At 45.1% G+C, this 23,535-nt stretch overlaps 1 long non-coding RNA gene across 2 annotated transcripts; it reads left to right on the plus strand.

The window, feature by feature from the left end:
• The first annotated feature begins 9,218 nt into the window (after window positions 1–9,218).
• Window positions 9,219–15,700, plus strand: LOC309362518. Of its 2 annotated transcripts, none has more exons than XR_014164995.1 (2): window positions 9,219–9,841; window positions 15,608–15,700. It is a non-coding gene; the product is annotated as an uncharacterized lncRNA (long non-coding RNA). The 2 variants fall into 2 exon arrangements; XR_014164996.1 differs by lacking the exon at window positions 9,219–9,841 and adding an exon at window positions 13,274–13,457.
• Window positions 15,701–23,535: the final 7,835 nt, after the last annotated feature.

The raw sequence follows: 23,535 nt of genomic DNA on the forward strand, positions 1-23,535 counted from the left end.
TATTCTGTAGGACTTGTTTCTGAGCAGAGCATGGTTAGGTTTGCACTGGAAGGTGTCTTGATGTCTATTGGAGAATCTCAGTCATTATGAATCTACACCTCTCCTGTGTCCCTCCTTCCACCCAAGCCAACATCATTCAGTTAGTGAGGCCTAAGAAGATAAGTTGGACACTTTCAGGTCAGAACAGGAGCCTCTCCTTTTTCAGGCTTTCAGATGCTAGCAGTAGAAGCAGGTAGACATGGAAAGCTGGGACTAAGTTAGCTTTGCGCATGTAGGATGAATATGCTGCGGGTTGTGGTAGCGAGTTTCTCTTGGACAGGAAAAGGGGAAGCTTACAGGAAACATGGCGGAAGAGAGGCCCAGAATTCTCTGAACACACTCAAGTAGATTTATGTGCAAGTCTCATGTGAATTTTAGGCAGATGCATTTCAACTGCAATAACAGCTCTCAAAAAGAAATATAACTGAATATTTAACAGAAGCTTTTCAAATTCAGAATTCTCAGTACAGTGGTACCTTGGGTTAAGAACTTAACTTGTTCTGGAGGTCCGTTCTTAACCTGAAACTGTTCTTAACCTGAGGTACCACTTTAGTTAATGGGGCCTCCCGCTGCCACCGCGCCTCCTCCTCACGATTTCTGTTCTCATCCTGAAGCAAAGTTCTTAACCCGAGGTACTATTTCTGGGTTAGAAGAGTCTGTAACCTGAGGTACCACTGTACTTGTGCTTATTTAAGTTTCAGGTTTGGAGGAACCCTTAAAATACTAAATACATTGCATATAATATGGAAGCACATTCATAGTTTCTTCTTAGATACACCACTTTATATCCTTCTACCACTAACCCAACAGTATACATAACTAGGAATAATGTACCAAATATATATATATATTAGGAGAACCTTGTTGGGACATTTTTCTCCATTATGGAGCAACATGCCTTCCTTTGCTCTCCATCCCCCAACAAAGCTAGTTTCACTTCTAGAAACAGAATACAGTTGTCACTGCCCCCCACCTGCAATGTTTGGGGAGGGGGTCAGGTTACACTGTGGATCGTTTGCTTCCAGATATGAGACCAGCCATATATTATGGAAAAGCCATTACAAACGTTTCCGCTGTAATTATCCACACTCTTCTAAGCGGAGAGCGGAAGCAAACGAAGAGAATTTCCCCCAAAACGCATCTGAACATACCATACCCTCTGTACCACTTGCTTACGAAGTTCACAGGATTCTTCCACCAGCCGCTGAACACAATTTAAAAACACAGCTGTGTAGGGGGAAAGTTCCTAATCCGACAGGAGAATGTCAGCGAACACCCACCCTTTGGAAAGCAAGAAGGCAGATGCAAGAGCCTGCTGGGGATTCAGGGTGTGAGTCCAGCAGCTGTTGCATGGCTCTGGGAAGAAGAGGAGGAAAAAGAGAGAGGGCAACCACATCCAAAACTTCCATTAGTACATGTTGTTCACAGAATTGCAAGGCTGTGAAACAGTTGGCAAGGCTAAGCAAGCACCAAGGCAATTTCCCGCATATTTGCCTCCTAACAGAATGGCCCGTAGAAGACATCTTCGCCATGCCTGCTTTGCAGCTCGAAGCTGAAGCAGGGTTAGAAACTCAAGATATAGGTGCCAAACATCACACAAGAATGCATATTGTAATAAGCAAACACTAGACCTCTGCCCCCACTCTGCTCATGCATTTTTCCGGGGGGGGGGGGAAACATCCACGGATATCTTATGCTCTAATTTTTTACATGCGTATTCTTCCAGGGCAGACACAGTTTGTGTTGAAACTGGTCTACTGACGAGCCAGTTTTAGAAACTTTAAGCTGGTGTAGATTCCCCCTCATCTCCTAAGAAATTTCCTGCTATATGCTTTTCTACTCTTAAGACACAGATTTGATCATCAGATAGGCATTGTTTCCTTGTCAAGAACGTAGACCCGAATGCACAGATGTCCACAGCCTTGCTGGAAATGGGCATTTTGTCTCTGCCTGCTCCCAGGATATTCAGCTTGCACAATGACAGGTCTGTGCAGAGTCAGCTTCCTGTCACTAACAAGATGAGGCTGCCAGCACAGTGCCTGACTTCCCAGGAAGGGAGGCGTTTTTGCACTGACAGACTTTCAGAAAATCTGCAAAAACCAGTTAGGAAAGCAATATTGCAACACACATTAAACGGGTAAAGTTCTATTGCACGATTAAGATTGGTTCTATCATGTTGGGTGTCTGGCAAACTGGGCTCTCCCTTTGGTCATCTCCTCATTTATTTCAGCTCCTGTCCACTTTGCTGGGACCACAGATTCTGGTCACATTGGAAAAGATGGCATAACTGACCAACCGCTGAAGGAAACACAGCAACTCATCTTTGAAGCCCACTTATCAGACTGTGTTTAGCTGGGGACCTTTTCATTCTAAAAAAATCTTTTGAGTTGTTTTCACTAGTCAGTGTTTTGTGAAGTTTTAATGTTAAGGTGTAGTGGTTAGGAGCGGTAGACTTGTAATCTGGTGAACTGGGTTCGTGTCTCCACTCCTCCACATGCAGCTGCTGGGTGACCTTGGGCCAGTCACACTTCTCTGAAGTCTCTCAGCCTCACTCACCTCACATAGTGTTTGTTGTGGGGCAGGAAGGAAAAGGAGATTGTTAGCCACTTTGAGACTCTTTAGGGTAGTAATAAAGTAGGCTATCAAATCCAAACTCCTCCTCCTCCTCTTCTTTTATTGTATTTTTAATATTTTGTTGGAACTATTATTATTATTATTATTATTATTATTATTATTATTATTATTATTATTATTTAAATGTGGCATTAATGGTAGTGTTCACTGGGGCTGTCTTGCTACTTTGTTGTTTTGATTCTGTTTCAACATGAAAGGTTTAATTTTGCTCATTTTTGAAATGTGTAAGCACAATCAAAGCATGGGGGGGGGGGAGAACCATGAATGGCAATCTTACCCAACTATGGGCCATCCACATGTTCCAATACAATTGCCATAATCTCTCATTATTGACCATGCTGGCTAGAACTGATGGGAGATAGAATCATAGGGGCAGGGAGGAACTGGAGCCTGACTGATCATGTCCTGAGCATTCTAGAGAAAGGGTGGGATAAAAATGTAATACATTTTTGTTTTTGTTTTAATAAACACTGTCTGCTATTAAGCTGGGCCTACAAAAACAAGGATATGTGAATTTTTGGAGAGTTTTCTGTATTTGCTCCTTTTTATGCATGTATGAAGAACAGCAGGAAATGCTACACAAAACAGGAATCTTGTCAGCTTCATTCTTTCTTTGAGCTTTTGTGCACAAGATACTGATCTCATCTGAGCAAAAAGCGAAATGAAGGAATCATTTGGCAACACAAGGAAGTTTTTCTTCATTGGTCTTTTCCGAGCTAAAAGGTGTTCACATCATTCATAAGTAACATGTAAACACTACAGAGTAACAGTGGCAAACCCTGCCACTATCCTAATGAGATCCAGAAGCCTTTAAGACACAAGTGGTGAACATCTGTGGCCTTCCAGATGTTGCTTGACTATAACTTCCCTTGTCCCTGAACATAAGCTGGGGCTGATGGAGGTTCTCTACCCCCGCTTTAAGATAGAAGTGTTGCATTGTCTTCCCTCTTTGGTAAATACCCTACACACAACTTCTTCCTCAATGCAATCACACAGAATGCGAAAACAGAGAACTAGCTGGCATGTTCATATGTTTTTAATACAAAGTGGGAAGTTAGACTTTGCAAGAAAAGGGGGTCATGGTTTGCTCTTCCTAGGGTATGTGGTGCAACAGAGAAAGTTATTTAAACCCTCTCTAATAACTCAGAATCAGTAGGCAGGAAAAACACTGCAGAATAAAAAAAAGACATTTTTGTGGCACACTGAGCACATCTTTCATATATTAAACTAGGGCCCACTTTGTCAGATGTAACAATTCTGCAGAATGTTGTTTGGGCCATTTAAAAATTAATATGGCAAACAGACCAATGATGTCTAAGTTACAAGGGAAAATTAAAAGGGGAGTGGTTTTCTAAAGATGAAGTAAAAGCATTACGGTATTATTCCCAGAACGCTCAAGACAAATGAGATCTCAAAGACAAGATGACTTTTCTACCAGTTTCACAACATGCCCAAGTAAACTGAAAGCAACCGTTTCCTCCACAGCTCTGGAAAAAACAGAAAGGGCTTGGGCTGATGAGTAAGTCAAAGCCTCACCAAGCAGAAGTACTTATGATTCAGCATCATTTAATAGCCTAATATTAATTGCTCATTATAGGTTTCTATTTATATGGAACCCAGTAGAAGCCTTTTGGTCATTAAGCAGTGGGTGTAAGCCACAAGCCTTATAATCAATGGAATTCACAGACAGCACCCATCAAAAGTGCTGTTTGACCAAATGGAAGAAACCACTGTAGCTGCTATACACAGCTTAGGCCCTGAAGGCCTTACTTTTAGTAAGAGCTCATGGGTGATGGAAGCCACTGTTCTGCACTCTTCCTGGTCCTCATTCTTAGAGTCATTTCTCAATTTTTTTTTGAGAGCTAAGGACCATTTTGTATGCGAGAGTTAGCATGTAGTAAGTATTTATAGAGAACTTTAAAACTGTTCATATCACTTTTGAACAGCATTCTCTCAATCTTTCCAACAATCCAGTATTTTTTTACTTATTGCATTTCTATACCACCTTTTTCTCCAAGGAGCTCAAGATAGCATACAGAGTTTGTCCCCTCCTAATTTAATCCCCACACAACAACCCTGTGAGGCAAGTTAGGCTGACTGGCTGAAGGTCATCCAGTGAGCTTCATGACTGGGTGGATGTTTGAACCCTGGTCTCCCGCAAGGCCTAGCCCAGTATTTCCCAAACTTGGGTCTCCAGCTGTTTTTGGACTACAATTCCCATCACCCCTGAACACTGGTCCTGCTAGCTAGAGATGATGGGAGTTGTAGTCCAAAAACAGCCGGAGACCCAAGTTTTGGAAACACTGACCTAATCCAACACATAGAATCATGAACATTCAGGACTTACATCTCCAGTGTAAATGCAGTCTATCCATCTAGGTTTCAGCTTCTACTAGGCACATCCCAGATACAGGCGAATGATCTGTTAAACACACACATACACAAAACAGCAAGGCAGAGTTCCTGGCCAGATGGCAGGAAGGGAGTTTTCCGCTGCATCACAACCCACACTTTACTGCTATGAGTTCATTTTCCAGGCACTGTAGAATGCGAAAGCCATAATATCAAATCAGATGTAGTCATCTCACCAAGTTTCATTTAGTGATCTCGGGCATGACTCTCTCATCACACAAAAATGAACATTCACAGCCTTACAGCATCTCAGTACAAGATACTTCAGCAACAAGACGTTACAGCAGCATCTTAATAATATATTTTAGGTTAATACTGGTTTTACTGCTGAAGATCAATGGTTCAAAGGCAGATTTTATTTAAGTTCACTGGCCTTGTCCAAAGACTAAGAAATATTATTAGGTGACATTGAAGATCAATGATCATATGGCAGGAAAGACTCTAGTAAGCGCTTTCTTGGGATATTTAAGTGAAACTGCAATATACAACAAGGATAAATGGTGTATTTTGGAACTCACAGACTTGCACCATTTGCCAAACTGCAGTTTCTGCTTTCAATAACACATTTAGGAAATTCCCTGTAAGAGTTATTGAAGCCCCCATTAAAAAGCTGTTAAAAACCCCAAGTCTACAAGCTCACATAAAGGAAGATGTAAACAACACAAGTAATTTAACAAGCTGAAGTAGCTGTATCTCTAATCTCTGTAACTCAGGCTGATATTCCAGCTGTGGCCATTCCTGAAGCACAAAAGCCTGGCCACAGTGCTACATGTATTGCTAACCTCAAGGCTTGATTACTGTACTGTAATGTGCTTCATGTGGAGCTGCCCTTGTATCGGGTCTAGAAGCTGCAGCTAGTGCAGAACACAGAAGCCAGGCTGTTCACAGGAGCAAGAAGAACAGTGGGCAGGATTCAGTGCTTTGTTAGTGGAAGACTCAGATTTATACAATTTCTTCAGGACAGGAGGTAGCCAACCTTTTTGGACCAGGGGGACCATTTTGAATTTTGAGAGACTGTGAGGATGCAAGTCACGAAATAGGGTATGGGTGTGACATAACACAAAATCAGAGAGACAGCCACCCTCAACAACCTTATGCATGCTATGGGAGGTAAGCTATGTCTTACCACAGTCCTAGCTGTGGAAATCACAAAATATTGATTTTACACTTCCAACCACACACACACACTGTTGCTGTCTCATGGCATCAGGGAGCATTCCTCCGTACCAGGAAAAATATACAAGGTGGTCACAACACTCTCATTTCACAGAAATCACTGAGAAGGTACCTGCATATTTTGTTCCCCAACTTCCTTTCTACGAGGGCTAGAGACTGACTTTTGTAAATAAATGAAAGCTCAGATTGTGGGGCACCAGTGAAAGCCAGTACAGTGGTATGTCTAGTTATGAACTTAATTCGTTCCGGAGGGCCGTTCTTAACTTGAAACTGTTCTTAACTAGAGGCGTGCTTTCGCTAATGGGGGCCTCTTGCTGCCACTGGCACATGATTTCCATTCTCATCCTGGGGCAAAGTTCTCAACTCGAGGTAACTCTTTCAGGTTAGCGGAGTATGTAACCTGAAGTGTTTGTAACCTGAGGCGTTTGTAACTCGAGGTACCACTGTATCTGCAGACACTGGGCTGGTGATACCTGTTTTAGAAAAGAAGACAGTATTATACCACCTGAAAGGCAAGAGCAATTTTTTGCGATAACCTTCCAAGGAACAGAGTCCACTTCAAATGCATGAAGCATAATTCTAACTTGTCAGGCATGTGTGATACACATACACCCACAGTTGGGTGGGATGGGAACAGAGAGGAATGAGGTCAAACCAAATGCTAAAAGATCGGATATAATTATGTATAAGAAAATCAGTTGCAGTGACCATTGACAAGGCAGTGTTTGCAGTAACACATACGGTCTTGGCACTGACAACAGTGGTATGCAGCATGATAAACATCTGTAATCTTCAAGCAGCAGATAACTGAACTGATGAGTTGTAATTCATAGTCATTCCACCCTAGTGCAAAAACACACATTCACCACAAAGTGAGATATGCCTAACCCCAACTGGGTACGGTTTAGAATGCACCATCATTACAGAGGTATTACTTGTGATATCAGCCTAATGTACTAAGTTGTGCAATATTTGCAATAGCATTATAACGTCTAACCACTAGATATAATGGATGCAGATTTGTGCCAACATAAAGAATGCCAATATAAAGGAAGCAAATTTGCACACTCATTTCTCTACCATGACTGCCCTTTTCCACAAAAGACTTTCCCATGAGTTTGTAAATAATGCATCTGACAATCATGGCTACACATCTTCAGCCGCATACATACCATACATATAAAGCACATTATCCCCAACCCCAAGAATCCTGGGAACTGTAGTTAGTGGGAGCTGTAGCTCTGTATGTGGGGTAAACTATAATTCCCAGGATTCTTTGAGTATCTACTTTAAATGGATGCTTCAATGACTCAACCTATACTTTGCAGTGCAATAGCACCAACCCGCTCTACTTAATAGGCTGTAATCCTATGCAGTTATCTGGCACTGGATGCAGCAGATAAGTGGTCAAATGTTTTTCTTGTACACTGAGAATGGGGGGGGGGGAGCACCCCTGATTAGCACAGCCCTCTGCAATGCCATGTAAAACATTAAGAAGAAAGGGTCCTATGCACAAAGGGCTCTGCCATGCAATGGGAAACACTGGCTAATCAAGGCCCCCAATTGCAAGGAAAGGACCATGCATACAATTGGATGTGTCCATGACCTTCTCATGAGTATACAACTTTGGGATTTTTGATGGGCCACGAGACTCTAATTTCAGGGTCATAGGTTTGAGCCCCACATTGGGGAAAAGATTCCTGCACTGCAGACTTTTTAAAAAGTCTGTACATGAAAAAACTAATCTTATGCAGGTAAGTAAATGCTATTTCTATTTATCTCTATCTTAGTTCTGGCCTTTTGAATTGCTGCTTTTGCTGGAATCGGTAGCTCCTTGTGTTATGCATCTGATGCTGTGGACCCTAGTTCACAGAAACTTGCTTCATAAAAAGTTGCAATCATAAGCACATCTATCTGGGAATAAGCCTCACCGCAGTCAACAGTGTTTACTTCTGAGGAGGCATGGCTAGGATTGTAGAAGCAATGAGCCTTTAAAGCACCACAAGACTCTGCTAGGATTGCCTGGCTGTTCTCCCCCCTCCAAAATTAGGCCACAGACCTTTTTGCTGTGTCTGCTGCAATGGACTAACATAGTTATTGCTTGCGTTTTATCAGGATGGTTGCCTAATGTATGTTGTGCTTCTGTTTTTATTTATTTTTTACTGCTAAAGGCCACCTTGACTTATTTTCCCTTTTTGCATGGTGATAGAAAGCAGGATATTTGGCTTATAAAAAAATACTTTAACATATCAGAAATAAAACGAACGAGGACACAACCAACACTGCAAACCCTCTGTACACTTACTTGGAAGTAAACCATGCAGATATCAAGCCTATTTCTGAGTAAATAAATATGGCATACATTTTCCCTGTGAACTATTTTCACCTTCTGAGTAAATAAACATGGCATACATGTGTTATCCATAGCTAGAGGTTTCCTACTGCTCGAACTTACAGAAAAGTTGGGGGAAAGAAAGAATTGGAGGAGAGATCTGCTGGTTTGTCAGTGGAATAAAACTTCGGGGCGGGTGGGCGGAAAGAGAAGCGAAGTGACAAGGAAGAGAGAAGGCCCAAGGCAAGTGCATGATGAAATGAGGGAAGTTCCAAGCTGCATCCATGCTGCCTTAGTAGCACCTCATCCCCGGCGGGGAAACAGGCAGGCTGAGGAAGGAGACGCAGCCTTGCAACATGGCCAGAAATACACACTGTCGGGACAGGGGCGGGTGCGCGGGGAGAGAGAAAGGGGAGGAAGCGCGGGAACAAAAAAAAGGCGAAGGAGGACCCAGGCAAGAAACCATTCACACCTACTCAAGAAACTATTTCAGAGAGGAAGCAAGTGACACAGGCGAGAGGAAAGGAGAAAGAGAGAGGAGGAGGAGGCGGTGGAAGAAGCAGCCCCAGCAGCAACAGACGGGGCAAAGAGAAAGGGAGCAAGCCGCGCAGACACTTACTTACGGCGACCCCGCGGAAGTTGCGCTGCCTTCGGCCGCCTCAGCGCCGTCGATGCGAGTCGCCAGGCCGTTCCCGCGCGCCCGCCTTCCTTCCCCTCATCTGTTTCCGACCCTCCACCTCCAGCGCTCAGGCGTCGCGTCGCCGTTGGGAAAGGGCGCAGGCAGGCAGGCAGGCGGGCGGGTAGGTGGGTGGGGCGGAGAGCGGCGGGAGGGACCGGATTGCCCCGCTCGACTGTCAAACAAGGAAGCCGGCAGAAAGGAAGCGAGGCGTGCTCGCCCAACACGAGGGCAAAACCACCTCCCGGCCGGGCCGCCGGAGCGCCTCCCTCTGCTGCCTTCCCTCCCCGCCCCGGAGCCGCCGGAGAGGAAGCGCCCGAGCCTGCGCGCCGCCCCTCGACGACGCTCTACCTGGGGAAGGAGCGGGGCGGAGGCGCCGAGGGGGCGGGAAGAAGGGGAAGGGCGCCACCCCTCTTCGGCAGGTGAAAGGGCCCTGTGGCTTCGGGGAGCCGCCGCCGCCGCCGCTTTCCCAAAGGCCCCTCGCAGCCAATTCGGTTTGTCCCGCTGCCCAGACGCGCCGCTGCTTCGGAACGCCGCCCTGCGCTTTCATGCGCTTTTGCGCGCCAAACTCGGTACGGAATCGGGGCGTGGCTGCCGCGCTCCCGCCCGGTTACCTGCGAGTTTTCGGTGGAAAATCGGGTGCAGCTTTTGATTCCAGATGTTGTGGACTCCGTCTCCAGACACACCACTTCCCCTACTCACCTGTTTTATTAAAAGGCTTGTGGACTGGATTTGCACACACGAAGTGTGTCAGATCAGGTGTCTTCAACCTCTTCAGATCCAAGACTTACTTTTTTATGGTTACCAGATTTTTTTCAATGAATCTGGGGACACTTTTTTTTTTATTATTTAAAGCTGAGAAGCAACAGGGAGTCAGTAGTGGGGATGGTGAGGCAAAAGACCCTGGGCCCAAGCATATGGCTCGGGACTCATGGGCAGGTGGCAGGTGCCACGGCAGCGAGCAGCTCCTGAAGCCAGCCAGAGCCAACTGCACTAACAGGTTGGCTCCGGGCTGCTGAGGCTGCCGCTGCCACGTTTCCAGGGACAGATTTGCAAATCTGGGGACGGAATTTGTCCAGGGACAGATTTGCAATCCGGAAACTGTTCCCGGGAACTGGGGACGTCTGGTAACCCTATTTTAACTCAAACATGCATTTGGGGGGTCCATTTCTTAATCTTTTACCATATACGTGCATGGCGGTAGTGCTTCTGTTGTGACCTGCCTTGGATCAGGCTGCAACCCACTAGTGAGTCCTGACCCATCCATTGAAAACCACTGCGTTAGACCCAGTTGCGTAAATCATGCAGCCCCTGAAAGTAAAGTAAACATAATTAGCTTGATTTCTGCTGGTCTCTTCTGAGCTGTGATTGCGCATCCACACCATAGATTCAAAGTACATCTAATGCACATTTAAAGTACACGCCTTCCCCCAAAGAATTCTGGGAGCTGGATTTCCCTGTCACAAACTACAGTTCCCAGGATCCTTTGGTGAGAAGTCATGGGCTTTATATGTATGGTGTGGGATCTAGCCAGAAAATACACAGCGGAAAATGCTTCCAATAAGCTTGCATAGGGTGGTAGCTGCCTATCCAGGGAAGCAGAAGAAACAAAAGGGTGATGACTTGAGTTTATGAGTGCCGTGGCACTAGAAATGTGCAAAATTCCTGCCTGACCTCAGATACTCAAGTGACACCAGATGGCGCTGTGGAGTTCTGTTTGTGCTTTTACTCAATTTCTCATACAAAGTTTGCCACACGTTTAACTGAAACATGTTTTTGACGTGTCTAGATCCAGTCAAAGACCCAGTTGGGCACACACTCACACCCACACAGCCTGGGATCCTCAATGGATGCTTTGGAAACCCCCTGCATGCTTCACCTGGGGCAAAAATGTTTACAAGGTTGAAAACCCATAAACAGGACAAGCAAATAGCAGAAAATATGAGAAAGGAAAGTTTACCATTAGAATGTAACAACAGCCCCCATGCACTCCCTTTTTGTTTGTGTCTAAAGAGGACGCACAAAACTCAGAAGACAGACTTGCGTTAAGGAAGAAACATAAGAATAAAAAATAAGACACTTATGATTTACAGTGGTACCTTGGTTTTTGAGTGTCTCGGAAGCTGAACGTTCCCGTTTTCGAATGCCAAATGCCCGGAAATAATTGCTTCCATTTTTGAATGCGCCTCACAAGTCGAACAGCTTCCGCTGCATGTTTTTCAATTTTTCCAATTGAACTTGCAGCCAGCACTTTGCACCTCGGTTTTCAAACATTTCGGAAGTCGAACGGTCTTCCAGAATGGATTACATTTGCGAACTGAGGTACTACTGTATTTGATACCTTGTGTTTTCTGAGACAAGACAACTTACTTACTCCCCATCTCTGTGCATAAAAGCATGGGGGGGGGAACGGACAATTAAATTAATACAATTTGGAAATTATTTGTGTGCAAGCAGGACAACTAAAAACTTTGTAAAAGAAAAAAGAGACAGTAAATGGAATCTGCAAATAGTTGATAAACTGGACTTTAAAAGAACGATATTTTAATAAGGGCCAGTATCATTTATGTTTGAGCGTTCCCAAATTCTATCTAAGGAGAAAGTTAGGAGTTATAATCTATAATAACTTAGACAAAACAAAAGCTGAGCTCAAGGACAAGGGAGAGTAACCATTGCAACAGAACTGGAAGAGAGCAAAGGAATAAGCTGACAAAAAGCAAAGATGACTGATGACACATGCCCAGGGCCGGATTTAGGTTTGATGAGGTCCTAAGCTACTGAAAGGTCCTAAGCTACTGAAAAAAGGGATGCGGGTGGCACTGTGGGTTAAACCACAGAGCCTAGGGCTTGCTGATCAGAAGGTCGGCGGTTCGAATCCCCGCGACGGGGTGAGCTCCCATTGCTCCGTCCCTGCTCCTGCCAACCTAGCAGTTCGAAAGCACGTCAAAGTGCAAGTAGATAAACGGCAGGAAGGTAAACGGCGTTTCCGTGCGCTGCTCTGGTTTGCCAGAAGCAGTTTAGTCATGCTGGCTACATGACCTGGAAGCTGTACGCCGACTTCCTCAGCCAATAAAGCAAGATGAGCACCGCAACCCTAGTCAGCCACGACTGGACCTAATGGTCAGGGGTCCCTTTACCCTTTAAGCTACTGAAGGTAATGGGGCCCTTTACATATCCAGCTGTCCTTTGTCAACAACAAATTGTTGCTGATTTTTGTGTTGAATATATGCTATACGGTAATTTATAGACCTAATAGGTATCTAAAGCCACTTGTACATGTTGCCATGCAACCAATCCATGCAGAATGTAGGCACCCTATATATATATATATAGAAATGAGCAAACCAGTGATATTTTAGGGAGCAGGCTAGCAGGCGGGGCCCATTACTTACATCATAGGAGCCGACACAACACGAAATCCTGTTGCTGTATGTACATTTTATTTTATTTGTTTTTTATCTTATATTTTGGAAATGTACATCCCAAATTTTTTGGGGGGCCCCGACACTGCCTCTGGGTATTCCCACTGGAATGAAACCTTTTTCTTCTTCTGTCAAGAATTTGTATTAATTCCTTTTTTTAAAAAAAGTCTTACCGGGATTTCCTTTAAGATGATGATTCTTTGTTCCTGAATTACCAGTCCTTTCCAAAAGTGGGCCTGCAGTACATTATCCTTGAAATTTCTGGAATTGAATATCACTAGATAGTCGACTGGTAATCTCTTACTTTTTGCACAAGGTGATTTCACTCTGTAAATTTTATCCACCGCTCTGTTGGCCTCTTCCTCTTCACTTTCCAGTAAGTTTGCTAGATAATGTATAATAATTTCTGATTTGTTCATTTGGATGCTCTGGCATGTGCAGTACAGGATTTACATATAAGCTAAACAAGCTATAGCTTCAGGCCTCACTCTCTTGGGGGCCCAAAAAAAATTTAAAGAAAAAAAACCCCTGGATGTACATTTGCAAAATATAAGATAAAAAACAAATAAAATAAAACCTACATGCAGCAACAGTGTTTTGTATTGTGTAGGCTTCTATGATGTAAGTAAAGGAAATAAACAACGATGTGTGGAAGTAATGAAAGCCAGATCATTTGTGAGACAATATAAAAAAGACTTTGGACAATTAGTAGGATGTCAACAAGAGGAGGTGGAAGAAAGAGAAAGAGGAAATGCAGTTTCTGCAGGTGAGGCAGTGGAAGTGCTGGACCAGTGAGAGCCAACAACCTGAAACTCAATCCAGGAAAGTCTGAGGCACTGTTAGTGTGTGGTTCCCTAGACCAGATGGGTGGGAGATGGCCTGCTCTTGATGGGGTTACACTTCCCCTGAAGGAGCAGGTTCATAGCTTGGGGGTGTTCCTGTATCCTTTGCTGTCGCTCAAGGCTCAGGTGGCCTCAGTGGCCCAGAGTGCCTTCCATCAGCTTCGGCCTATCTGGACAAGGATAGCCTAACTAGTGTTGTCTATGCTCTGGTAACCTCAAGGTTAGATTACTGCAATTTGTTATACGTTGGGCTGCCTCTGAAGGTTCAGCTAGTTCAGAATTCAGTGGCCCAGTTGCTCACTGGAGCAAGACAGTGAGCATATTACACCAATCCTGATCTGACTGCACTGGCTACCAATTAGTTTCTGGGCCCAATTCAAAGTGCTGGTTTTGACCCATAAAGCCTTAAACGGCTCAGGACCACAATACCTCAAAGACCGCCTCTTTCCATATGAACCTACCCGGACCCTGAGATCATCTTCTGAGGCCCTCCTTTGTGTGCCTCCTCCTCGAGTGGTCCGGAGGATGGCAACATGAGAACAGGCCTTCTCTGCAGTGGCTCCCTGTCTGTGGAATGCTTTCCCCAGGGAAGCTCACCTGGTGCCTTTAGGTGCCAGGCAAAAATGTTCCTTTTTAAGCAGGCCTTTGGGTGATCTGATTGACATCTATACCGTTTTAAAATGTGGCTTTTGGGGGGGGGTGTTATTGGGTTATTTTTATTTTGATTCTATATATATTGTGGTTTTTATGTTGATCTTTTCTGTGAACCACCCTGAGACCTCCGGGTATAGGGCGGTATATAAATTCAATAAATAAATAATAATAAGTGAAGAAGGAGAGTAGATAGGTAGAGACAGAGAGGAGAAAGGAGGGGGTGTAAGGGAAGAATTAGGGTCAAGAGCAAAACAAGAAATAATCACCAAGGACTTTATCAGATCACAATATTGGTAATCGTACATGGGGAGGTGAGATCACAATGTCGATGGAGATTGAATGAAGAAGTATTAAGCAATATAGAAGTAGAAGAGGAAGTTAAAAAACAATAAAGACTTTTTTGAGTTCAATCTCAATCAAGGGGTGGATGAGAAAGTGGTCTGGGATGCAAGGCAGTTCTCAGGGGCAGTGGTGGTGAGTGTCCCTCTGGTGGTGGTGTGGCAGAGCACAGTGGCACCTCCTGTTTTGCCTCAAGTGGAAAAATGGGACGTATCACCCCAGAACTTACAGCTGTCAGTTCTGAGGGAAGACAGGCAAGAATCCACAGTCCAGATGGGGCTTTCTAGCTCAGGGAGGAGGTGTGTGATTCCTCAGCTGGAGAAGGTTCAGGTGAGGGTCCCATGTCTTGTTAAACCCAGAATATATACAGTGATACCTCAGGTTACAGACGCTTCAGGTTACAGACACTTCAGGTTACAGACCCAACAGAAGTAAGTCTCTTCTGTTTACCTGTTGACAGAACTAGATGGCCACACAAGACTGCCATTCCCTTAGCAATATATTGGTACCTCGGGTTACAGATGCTTCAGGTTACAGACGCTTCAGGTTACAGAGTCCGCTAACCCAGAAATATTACCTCGGGTTAAGAACTTTGCTTCAGGATGAGAACAGAAATCGTGCTCCCGAAGCACGGCAGCAGCGGGAGGTCCCATTAGCTAAAGTGGTGCTTCAGGTTAAGAACAGTTTCAGGTTAAGAACGGACCTCCAGAACGAATTAAGTTCTTAACCCGAGGTACCACTGTAATAGGAAAGCCTTCCTGGGTCCTGGCCAGGCTTGCGTCCTGGCTACCAGGCTATAGCTCTCCTGATGCATGATTTGGACTGGAGCTGCAGTGTGGAGATACAGCTTCTGAAGAGGCCATGAAAACCACACACAGCCTCCCAGTTTGGGATACCCCACCCTTGATCTACAACCTGCTGTTTAACCAGCCTTATCAGGACCCAAAAGAGTCTTACAGTAATTCAGCCAACACTACAAAACAAACATCCTAGAATGAACACCTGTAAACAGATTCTGAAAGCAAAGAATCAGCCCAAACATGAGGTCCAATAAAAGTTGTTTCATCTACTGCTCCTCCAGGAACCAAAATATCTTCCGAAGCTGAAAGTTCTTCATCGCTGGAAGAGAATCAGCCAGGCACCAAATCTTAGGAAGGGAGTCCTAGAAGGTTGGTAGATAGAATGCCCTAAATTTCACTGCTCAGGGAAGATCACAGAGCACAACCCTAGATGTGCATCTGATGAACATTGGGAGACATCCTAATAATATTCCCCACAAATTCAGGGGCAAGGGGAGTTCTTTCCCATTTTGAGATTTGATTTGATACTAAATATGGTGCTGTACTGATAATGGGGTCTCAGTAAGGCAAAAGTCTTAACAGCTTGATAGGAGGTTGAATGAAAAAGTCAAGAGGCAGCAGATAGTTTTGATATCACCTTTGAACTTGTTTGAACTGTTTTCCTTGCCTCGTCCCTGCGCTTTGAGATGTGACAGTGTGGATGGCACCCTCTTCTCCATGAGTTTGGATTTATACTTGACGCTCAACGCACCATTCTGCTTTGTTAGATGTTCTGCAGTGCTTTCCCAATGCTGCTGCATTATTGCAATCTGAAGGGGCTCTCTTGCACTTTGGCACTATAGAAGAAGAGCCAGTGTGGCCTAATGGTTAGAGCGTCAGGCAAGAATCTGGGAGACCAGGGTTCAAATTCCCACTTGGCCATGAATCTCACTGGGTGGTGACTTTGAGTCAGTTGCTGCCTCTCAGACTAACCTACCTCATAGGGTTGGTGTGGGGATTCAATGAGGAGGGGGGAGAAAACTATGTACACCATCTGGAGCAGCTTGGGGGGGGGAAGGTGGATGTAAATGCAATAAATAAATAAGGTGGGACAAGAAAGCAACCCCAGAATATTTGTAGCATGAAAGGATTTGTAGTACGCAGGATTTCAGTAGGGACCTAAGGGAAATAACCCCCCCCCCCAAAAAAAAACACCTTTGCAGCTGCAAATAATGACAGCATGTTTGCATGTAACTGCCCCAATATCATCATGAACAAAAATCATGTCTAGAGGAACTCTGAATAAAATACAGTGGTACCTCAGGTTACAGACACTTCAGGTTACAGATGCTTCAGGTTACAGACTCCGCTAACCCAGAAATAGTACCTCAGGTTAAGAACTTTGCTTCAGGATGAGAACAGAAATCGCATGTTGGCAGCGGGAGGCCCCATTAGCTAAAGTGGTGCCTCAGGTTAAGAACAGTTTCAGGTTAAGAACGGACCTCCAGAAAGAATTAAGTTCTTAACCTGAGGTACCACTGTATCTAAGAGGATCATTTCATTTTTCACTTATCCCTGCTTTGAACACCGGAGGGCAGTCTGAGTCCACTGTTGCTCTGGCTGAAGCCTTTGCAAATGTTGTTTTCCTACCCTCTCCAGCTATAATGACAGATGTTACATAAAGGCCCCATAGTAGACAAACCATTTCTCGCTGATGTTTTGATACAAAAATGGAAGTTCATTTTTTTCCTGGAACATTTCTGCAAAATGTTTTCAGAATAAAAAGAGCCTGAAGAGCCAGTAACCGATTTTCAGAGTCGGGTCACATTTACTCAAATCTCTGATTCTCCTTCCAGGTTGGAAAAAAATGCAATTCATCAATATCTGGAGCGCATCAACTTTGCTGTCTATGGCATTACCTTAGCACCCAGACACTTGATAAGATTGCTAGGGCTCTGAGAGTCCCAGGGCCCTTTCTCCTGCCAACAGCATGGCGGTGTGGGGACTGCAACAAGACTATGTCCTGAGCCTTACAGGCTTGGATTGGCAGGCTGCGATGCAGGAGGAGCAGAAATGGAGGAGGGGGCTGAATGGCAGGGTGCTGGGTTGGAGGAGGGGGGCTCTACCCATTCCACCCTGACTTTGGTCACTTTAGAAGGGGGACCAGAGATGCCAGCTCTGCCTTCTGACCTGCTCAGGAGCAGAGAGACATAGAGGTAACTGGAGAAGGCTTTGATAAGCCAAGGGGGGAGACTGAAAAGGAGGAGGCAGGGACCGGACAGGAAAGTATAGCCTTGTCCATAAGGCAGATGGGAGTAGACCCACCCAATGTTGCAAGCTAGACATTCCCATAAGGTGAGACAGTCTTGGGAGTGGGAACACCACCTCTCACCCTTCAAAGCTGGCCCAGTGGAGTGGGAAGATTGTTTGGGCATCTTTGTCATTTCTTGCCCTTCTCTGGACCTCCTGAACTGTGACTCCTGAGCGTCACATTTGCTGCCAGGCCTGTGCCAACTTCCAGAATCTACTGAAGACTCTCTGTTCCAGCAGGCATAATAAATGAATTATGATTTAATAGTTTAAACCAATTTATATTGTATTCCGATCCTTGTACACTGCTCTGGGGCCACTGAAATGAAGCAACATGTAAATTGTCTAAATAAATGGTAAGTTTGAGAGAAAGTAAGAGAATGAGAAAGAGTTATTTAAAATGTCGGACAATGTTTGTTTTAGCTTTAATATGCACATAAGCAGCAGTTCTTTCCTGTTGCTCTGTCCCACCTTCTGCCAACCTAGCAGTTCGAATGCTGCAGCGGGAAGGTAAACGCTCCATGCGTTCTGGTTTCCGTCACGGTGTTCTGTTGCACCAGTAGCGGTTTAGTCATACTGGCCACATGACCTGGAAAACTGACTGTGGACAAATGCTAGCTCCATTGGCCTGAAAGCAAGATGAGCGCCACAACCCCATAGTCGCCTTTGACTGGACTTAACCATCTAGGGGTCCTTTGCCTTTTACCTTTTACAATCAAGCAGCATATAAATTTAAATAAACTGTATTGGTTACAGATTATCTTGTTGGCACCATGTGGTTTAGAAGAAGTCCTGACAGCAAAGAGACAGAGTTTCTGTTTCCCCCCTCTGAAAGTTGGCCTAAATTTGTATCTAAGCATAAACATTCACCTGTGCAAATTTGTGTTACAAGCCCATGCCCTAACTCTTTGAAGTAGGTAGCAATGCCCATGAATGGGGACGTTCTGCATGCAACACACTGAGCTATGGATCCTTCCTTAAAGGGAAGTGTTGGATATTTGGTGAAGTTAACTTCTCCTTCTGCTGAACTCTGCACAAACCTATTCAAAAACTGGTCTCATGCTCTACAGCCTTTCACGAAAGGCACCAGAGCAGCACAGAGGAGTGTTTGTCTTTGCCGCTCTCAAGCACACGCACACACTGCGGTAAGGAAGCATTAGTGATTACATTTGACTGCCCAGTGGGATATTTTTGTTTTACTGCTTTCCCAAAGCATAAACATGTGCCAGGGACTATGAGAGTACAGTACTTTAGTTAAACAGGAAGACAACACGCTTCCCCCTGGCACATTTTGCTGGAGCATGGTTTAGATGTTCTGATCTTTATTCCCACATAAATGTCCGCCCAGTGAGACATCGTAGCTATAAATAGATCCCCTGGTCTGGTCCCAGAAATAGGCCCCGTAGGGATTTCAAAAGCAGGAGGCACGTTCTCAAGATCCAGGTTGCACTGGGAGATGCAAGTCGAGAGGTCAACGGAGAAGAACTTGGGCCGCTCAAACAGATGGGCTGTGTGCAAGCACACCCTAGTGGGCAGAAGGAAGGCCCGCTGTAGAAAATGGGGCTTGCTCCCAGGGAAGTGCTGTTGGGATTCGCAGGATACTGAGTAAGTCTGCAGGCTTCAACAAGATGATGCAATACTCTGTCAAGTGCTGGGTCAGAGTGACTCAGCAGGAATGTGATTAATGTGATTGGCTATCACCTGTTTTAAAAGGAAAGCCTGTTCAACAGTAATTGTGGTTGTGGTGGTTGTGCTGTGGTGTGGTGATGCTGTGGTGGAGAGTATTCGTTTGCCTTAAGGAGCAGGTACTCTGTATGGACTGTTTTTGTAAATACCTGTATATAGCTCACATTAAAAAGACTGCACTGGGAAAAACCTGGGACTCTGAGCATTTCTGCTAAAAGCACCGCGAGGAATTCGCGACAAGTGCACAGTAACTTTGGAGCCATGAGAGTACTTAAAGCTGTACCATTGGACTGCCCTTCGATCACAAAATACAAAAGCAGTAACAGCAACCGGGCAAACCCACTTGAGAACATAAGAGCCTGCTGGATCAGGCCAGTGGTCCATCTAGTCCAGCATCCTGTTCTTGCAGTGGACAACCAGATGCCTATGGAAAACCCACAAGTAGGATTCAAGCCAAAGAGCATTCTTCCCTCCTGTGGTTTCCAGCAACTGGCATTCAGAAGCATTGCTGCCTTCAACAGCATAGTCATAATGGTTGGTATCCAGCAACTGCCCTTTCCTTAATGAATTTGTCTAATCCTCTTTTAAAGCCATGACTGTTATGCATTCAGTGGCCTGTGTTTGCCTGAGCTTGAGTCTGGACTAAGGATTCTGAGCCCCTGTGTTCTGATTTGATACCTGATATCCAATCACAGGACATTTCCGGACATTAAGGGCCTCTGCCATTGGCCCTTAAACTCTAACTTATGATTCGCAGCTTGGAAGTTTGGACAGCCAATCACGTTGGGAGTGGGAGTGGCCCAGGCCTTCAGAAATGTATATAAGCAGTAGTTGTCCAGTTCTGTTTGTTCAATAAAGGTTCTTGCTGTTATCACTGTGTCTAGCCTTGTGGGAACCCACCTACTCTTCAATGACTGACTCCTGGGAGAGCAGGTTCCATAGTTTCACTAGGCACTGTATCAAGAAGGATTTTCTTTCATCGGTTTTGAATCTTCCAACATTCCGCAACATTCCAACAACCAACATTTTGGTTGCCCTGAACCCTGACTAGGAAGTGGAGAGCAAGAGGAAGGGAAAACCACATAAAAGAGGAGTAGAATACACTGGTACCTCGGGTTACATACGCTTCAGCTTACATACGCTTCAGGTTACAGACTCCGCTAACCCAGATACAGTGCTTCAGGTTAAGAACTTTGCTTCAGGATGAGAACAGAAGTCGTGCTCTGGCGGCACAGCGGCAGCAGGAGGCCCCATTAGCTAAAGTGGTGCTTCAGGTTAAGAACAGTTTCAGGTTAAGAACGGACCTCCGGAACGAATTAAGTACTTAACCCGAGGTACCACTGTAGTAGCAAGTAGTGGATGATGGAGGGTGGGTGGGTGTGTGCTCTTTGAAACAAACAATTTTAGACTTCAAAAGGCCAAGTGATTTCCAGTCACATCGGATGGACATTAGAAAGCACATGGGGACGTGTGTTCAATGAACCAAGCTGGAGACCTTCCATATGGCTTTGGCGCGACCGAGTCCATGCAGCCACTACAGGTTCTGCAGAGGCATCTCTCCCGCTTCAGATCATGGTGTCAGCGTTCCTGTTCCCCAAGCAGGCGTCCTGGGAAGACATCTGCCAACGTCTGCTCTGTGTAAGTGAAAGTATGAAACGGTCCTTGGAGGCGCTTTCATTTTTCAGGTGGCCAGTCTGCAAGTGATGTGTGTCTTCGGCTGCCGTTTAAATATGCCTCCTAGGGGCAGTGGGACTTGCCTGGGAGCAAGCGTGCAATTCAGACTTGCGCTGTCAGCATTGGTTTCCAGCGCTTCTCAGTCACTGGTCCGCAAAGTGGTCTAGTTTATGGAGCAGGGATAAACCCTCCTCTTGGAATTCCCTCCATTAGTGTCTGGACTATGCAAAAACAAAAAACAAAAAACCCCACTACCTCGAAGACTAGCTGCCTCATTGAAATTTCCCTCCTCCTTCTTTTGGATATATTTATTGCCTCTGGTTTCCTGCAAGAGGGCAAAGGCTACAAAAGAATCATAGAGTTGGAAGGGACCCTGAGGATCATTGATAATGTTTGATGTGTTTTTAATATTCCATTGGGAAACCCAGCCAGATTAATCAATCAATCAATTAATTAGTTAATTAATTAATTAACCCAACCCCCTGTAATGCAGGAATATGCAGTCATCTCATACAGTGGTACCTCGGGTTAAGAACTTAATTTGTTCTGGAGGTCTGTTCTTAACCTGAAACTGTTCTTAACCTGAAGCACCACTTTAGCTAATGGGGCCTCCTGCTGCTGCCGCCGCCGCAAAATTTCTGTTCTCATCCTGAAGTACCTGACGTACTATTTCTAGGTTAGCGGAGTCCGTACCACTTTAGCTAATGGGGCCTCCCGCTGCCGCCGCAGAATTTCTGTTCTCATCCTCAGGTAAAGTTCTTAACCCGAGGTACTATTTCCTGGTTAGCGGGGTCCGTAACCTGAAGCGTCTGTAACCTGAAGCATCTGTAACCCAAAGTACCACTGTACAGGGATCAAACCTGCAACCTTGACGTTATCAGCACCCCGCTCTAACCAACTGAGCTATCCAGGCTGACGATAAGATAGCAACAGACAGAAGTCTTCAACCCGCCGATTCTGCAGCGAATGACCTTGTGTATGAACAGCAGCGCAACACATCTGGGTGGAGCTTCCAATTTCCCTTGGCATATGTTCACTTGGGAAGAAAGCACATAGCTTCAGAGGCCAGGTGCTCTCTACAAGAGCCAAGGCTAGAGAAGGAACAGAGAGAGGAGTTTGCCCAGGATTAACAATGTGCTGCTGGTTTTTACGTACAAGCAAGTTTCCAGAGAAAACGGTCCTTTGGGAGCAGCCAAAGGGAATGCCCCCCCCCCCCCGATGAGCTTAAAATCGTGAATATTATCCCCCAGCCAGACCCCCCCTCCTCCACTTGATTGCTTGGGAGATGTTCACTCTGGTGCACAGCCAGAACCTCAGCTGTGTTTTGTCAGCGAAGATTAAGATATTATTTATAACCAGCACAGTAGCTGAGCGAAGCACCAATCCAGCTGCTTGGAAGGCTTTTTACAGAGGGAGCCAGTGGGCCGGTGTGTGGGGAGACTGCTGCAGGAGAGAGGGGGATGGGCAGTGAGCCCTTTTCATAAGGGCAGGGATGGCTTCTGTCGTAGACACAAGAGTATGAGGAGCCTATCATTGTCTTGCGAGTCTCCACTTTATGGAATGGTTGGAAGTTTCAGGAGGAAGAAGCAGAAGGCAGGGACCCAAACAAGGCGTAGCTTATTTGTAATGCATGCAGCACCAGTTCCCTAAAAGTGCTTCCAGATTATGATTCTATGACCTGTTCGAGGAGAGTCACAAATGACCGGTTTATTGAGCCTCTGAGCCTTCATCCTGATTTGCCCGCAGGGAGGTTAGCTGAGAGTTGGCTATTTAATGAGCATTTGTTCTGATTTGTTTGTGGGGAGATTAGACAATGTCAGATTTTTCATTAGCATTAATCAGATTTGTTTGTGGGGAGGCTAGATAACATGGTATCGAGGCCTGTGTTATCCCACCCTTCCCTGTGTGTTTTCCTGTCACTTTCCTTATTGCAAAAAGTCTGATCTTTTGGGAAAGCAGGTTTGGTGCCTAAGACCTCCCAATTACATACCCTTCAACTTTTCTCTGATGAAAATAGGGACGTCATTAATAATAATAGTAATAATAATACCCCGCCTACCTGACAGGGGTTGTCCCAGTCACTTTGGGTGGCCTTCCAACAAATGTAAAAGCATAATAAAACATTAAACATTTAAACAAATCTTTGTCCTGGGGGGCCTTCAGATGTCTTCTAAAGGCTATCTACGTACTTATCTCCTTGACACAGGGGTCACATAACTCCATACCCTCCAACATTTCTCCGATGAAAATACAGATGCCCTAAGGCAGCGGTTCTCAACCTGTGGGTCTCCAGATGTTGTTGGACTACAACTCCCATCATCCCTGAGCTCTGGCCTTCCTAGCTAGGGGTGATGGGAGTTGTAGTTAACAACATCTGGGGACCTACAGGTTGAGAACCGCTGCCTAAGGAAAAGCGGGGCATTCTGGGATCAAATCAGAAACTGGGATGGCTTCTGTAAATCTGGGACTGTCCCTGAAAAATAAGGGCTCATGGAGGGTCCGCGATCAACTTCAATTATGCAACCAGAATTTGCCAGTACTTGATTGAATCTCACTCAAA

The sequence above is a fragment of the Podarcis melisellensis genome, assembly GCF_964234715.1.
Source record: "Podarcis melisellensis genome assembly, chromosome: 2".
Taxonomy (NCBI): domain Eukaryota; kingdom Metazoa; phylum Chordata; class Lepidosauria; order Squamata; family Lacertidae; genus Podarcis; species Podarcis melisellensis.